At 40.8% G+C, this 4380-nt stretch overlaps 1 long non-coding RNA gene across 1 annotated transcript; it reads right to left on the bottom strand.

Annotated features, from left to right (window-relative positions):
- Window positions 1-2475: 2475 nt before the first annotated feature.
- On the bottom strand, window positions 2476-4112 carry LOC306936594. Its single transcript, XR_013791514.1, has 3 exons — window positions 3854-4112; window positions 3573-3638; window positions 2476-3359 (listed from the first exon to the last, which is right to left on the bottom strand). It is a non-coding gene; the product is annotated as an uncharacterized lncRNA (long non-coding RNA).
- Between the last annotated feature and the right edge of the window lie 268 nt (window positions 4113-4380).

Below are 4380 nucleotides of genomic sequence, written 5' to 3' on the forward strand. Positions count from 1 at the left end.
TTACATGGGTCAATATGAAAAACATATAGTAATACAAGGTTTTTCCAATTGGTTCTGGTACCTCTAGGCATGCTTAAGAATATACTGAAAATCTAGGAATATATACATATGTTCCGGAAAGGCGCCATTTTCGAGATGGAATCCAATATGGCTGCCAGGAGCTTGAAATGGCTATATAAAACTAGTACTAATTAATCATTATTTGGGGTTTTAGGGCTAAAGGAATGTGGCTGAATCAGTGAAAGTGATCAGTGACGGTGTCCATACCAAACCAAAAGTGATGTTCAAGGCCTATCTCCACACCCACTTCCGGTAGATAGTGGTGTCATTTAACATTAGGCATTTACACTTTTTTTCTCTGGAGAATCTAAGTACATTTACTAATGTTAAAATGTCAAAGACCGATAATAATATGAAGAAAACACAATGGTATAGAGCACCGAAGTCTGACGTCACTTTCAGTAGAGGGCACCAACACACAGGTTTATAGGTTTTTTATTTGTATTGAAATCTCCATAGGGCGATTTTATGTCGCTTCATATAAGAACTGTGTTTGAAAAATAAACCGACCACCCCGGCGTTTGTCAGGGGAGTGGCTGTGCGTCGTTAATGATGTCCATTCATATTTGATACAGCCAGTTTCTAGAGAAAATGGAATTAATGTGACCGCAAAAGCCTTGAAACTACATATGAATGCAATGTCGCTGAGCATATACGTCACGCCCAGCTGTCAACATATTGCGTTCCTGAGATTCCTCGTTGACATAAGCTCAGCTGGTGGTGACTCGACTCGTACTAACCACGATACATTATATATCAATAAAATAAAAATAAACGTAATTAACGTTCAGTTTCTGTTGTGCGACGGGCTGCGGGCAGAAGCAGCCTACCCGGAAATGTAGTCTCGCAAAATTCTAGTTCTATACATACAGTATGAAAATGCAATGAGCTGCTCGCTGCTCAGTGGCCTTTTTGGATTATGCAAATTGCCAGTTTGGGCAACCAAGCTAAAATGTCCCCAAATCAAAACAAACAAAAAACAACATTATTAGGTTTAGTATTGAACAGATAGAAGACTAAAAGGTAATATTAATGTACTGTATGTATTGGTGAACGGAAAGCTATCTTATGCATTACTTACACCGTACACTCAATTCAATTAAATTTTATTAAAGTGTCAAATCACAACAAGTTGTCTCAAGACACTTTACAACCAACAAAGATCCACCCAGAGCAAGCAATATTGCGACAATGGTAACGAAAAACTCCCCTTTAGGAAGAAACGTCAGGCAGAACCCGACTCTAGGGTGGGCGGCCATCTGCCTCGCCCGTGTCGGGGGAGAGGGGGGGGGGGGGGGGGGGGGGGGGTGGAGGGGGAATAGGAATAAAGAATAGAAGAGAGATAGACAGGGTGGGCTCCATGGAGGGGCCTGGTCCACATCTGGTCCAGGTCGTGCACTGTGAGGGCGGGTCCACGGTCACACTTCTGGTGGGCTCCATGAAGTGGCCTGCTCCACGGTCACACTCGGCAGTCAATTGGGGGTTAATATTAGAGGTCCACGGAACTGCGAAGTGGAGGACGAAAAGAGACTCCGGGGAGGGATTCCCCGGATGTTGGGTTAGTGGCAGGCCTTACTGGAGCCTATACAGTGTATATTACAAGCACTGCTGGGAGACAAACCCACACAAACAATGTACAATTATGGTATTTAGCAGACACATGTAACACCTGTGTCGTATAGGTAGTGTAGAACAGTTACCAAATTACAATGAAGGGTTAGACGTTGGACTAGTTAGGTTCAGTTAGGTTCGTCTACTGGAGCCAGAGGGGTAAATAATGAGACCAGATGCAAGTCACTGAGTTGGCCGGCTCAATATTTTATATATAATGAAATAGGAAACAAATAAAACAATGCACAAACATATGACAATAGACAATAAATGAAATAGGTACCTTGGTATCAATTAAACCGTTTCTCAAGATGTTCAATCTGAGGGTTTTTAAATCTTAGGGTTTCTGAATCTGTGGGTGCACCCAACTACTCTGACTGACTAATACCTTAAGCAACTCAGTTGCAATATTTGAACCAGTTCAGTATTAATCCAAATTTCACAATCAATTGCTCTTTGAATTTGAATCCAAAAATAAATCACTCAACCGCTCAATCAGAAGTGAGCGGTGCAACTGTTCTCTACAGTTGCACCGCGCAACTGTAGAGAACAGTTGCACCGCTCACTTCACAGGGGTGTGATTTGTATTATTACAGTAGAAGTTTACAGACCAAACTGTAAATAAAAGGTTTACATGACTTTCTGCCTCAGTCCGTATATAGCGAGCTGTATTGAATAAGCAGAGAACAGAATATGGGACAGAGTTGCACCACTCACTTCACATGGGTGTGATTTTTATTATTACTACAGTAGAAGTTTTTTTCTTATGAAAGCAGAGAGTCTTCTGTTTCATATGGTATATAGTATTTATATGTCGCTATAGGCCTTATTTTGTGAATATTGAGGAGTTCACGTCCATGTCTTCTCTGAAGTTATCTGGTGGGCACAAGCTGCATTCAATAACCAATTACTGTCTAACTGTAGATGGGATCAATGTATACTGTTTTCCTCGTAAAAGTACACATTCAGGGCTTTCATTCGGTGTATAGGATGTATAGGATATTTATTGGGTTAAATTTTATATCTGCCTGTCAATGTCTGACTTTAAACCATCCATAAGCTCGCTGTTCAAGATAACCACTTCCAGGCAAATGCAGGTGTTGCAAAAAGGTCAATATCTCCAGAATGGAACATGGTAAAATCAAAATGTATTTTTTAAATTGAAGTGGACAAGTTCAGCTTTCTTTTGATGTATGCGTGTGATTCTCGCTATAAGAGAACATTTTGCTGTGGGCCCCCGAACAAGGCCTTTGTGCAATGTTAAACGGTAGCAACATCAAAATAGGCCTGCCGAGATCCTGTAGCAATCAAAGTGTTAATGTGAGTGTGTCTACTGTTAGCCTGCACTGCTCCTTGCAGGGCAGAGAGCTGTCATGTGTCGATCTTAATTGTCCAGTTCTGCACTGTTCCTCACAGGGCAGAGGGTGTGTGGAGTATGCGTATGACAATGTCCAGTTCTAGTGTGTGTAGTCTGTGTATCACCGCCCAATACTGCACTGCTCCTTGCAGGGCAGTGTATGTGTGACAATTTCCTACCACACTGGGGGGAACAAGGCTACGGCTCTGGGTCTGTCCCAAGGAGAATTCAGCAGGGTCTGGGTTCTTCCAATCACAGGTAGCTCGCCATCCTTGGGCCGACCAGAGTCGGGCTGAATCAGAACAAACGTATCCAAACCAAAAAACCTGACCTGCATAAAGCAAGGCCAGAGGCATCTCTGTGTTAATGTCTAAAACAATACCTTCATTTACACAATAACCTGTATACGGTTTCACTTCAAATACCTATTGGAAATAAATACAGTCAACCTTTCAAATACACATTAATGTAACAATTACAATTCAACAGTAGTTCAAACAAAACAAAACAAAACAAAACAAAATAAAATAAATCTTCCTCTCACCGATGGTGGTTGTATTCCTTACACTCAAATTAGTAACTGCAGGGTCCAGCAATTGTGAGTGAGACACTACAAATAAAAATGAATGACATTGAGTACACATTATTCTAACCAAAATAAATTATAATACATCAAAACATTTTAGCTGAACACCAAACAAACAGTAAATTACAGTTGTATTACTTAATTCTTCATTGAACAAACAACTAGTCACCAGTAGTGCTGAGACTTCCCTCATGTTAGCCACCTAGCAGCTAATGCATCAAACACTGTTTGTCACTCACCAGGGTTTGCAAATGAAATCAGCACATCTGTGCTGCTTTAGATGACTCAATGCTGCTCCTCACAACAGCTAATATCATTAATGCTGTGTTTTGTAGCACACAACTGACGTTTATTATTCTATATTTTCTTAAACAGAAGTTTAGCTTTTCACTCTGTCTGCAGCTCTTCTCTCTGTTTTCACTCTGCTGTCCCTCTGCTCTCTCTCATTGATTAGGACTCGTTTCACCTGCTGTCCCTGCACACAGGCAACAGGCTCAATTGACACTCGTTCAGACCAGTTTGGGCAATGTCTCATCTAATTAGGATGAACTGATCTGAGGGGGTTTTCTGTGTACATTTCAGTGTAGTGAGGGAATATGACTGAATTAATTAATTGTCACTTGAGGACTTTTTAACAGTTATTTATTTATTCATATTGAAGATGAGTTAGCCCATTTTAATCCATTGTATTTATATATTTATTGTAAAGGGTGATTTAGCCCATTTTAACCTATATTCTGGACCTGGGGTACACACACAACACAGG

Source organism: Electrona antarctica (assembly GCF_951216825.1).
Source record: "Electrona antarctica genome assembly, chromosome: 14".
Lineage (NCBI taxonomy): Eukaryota > Metazoa > Chordata > Actinopteri > Myctophiformes > Myctophidae > Electrona > Electrona antarctica.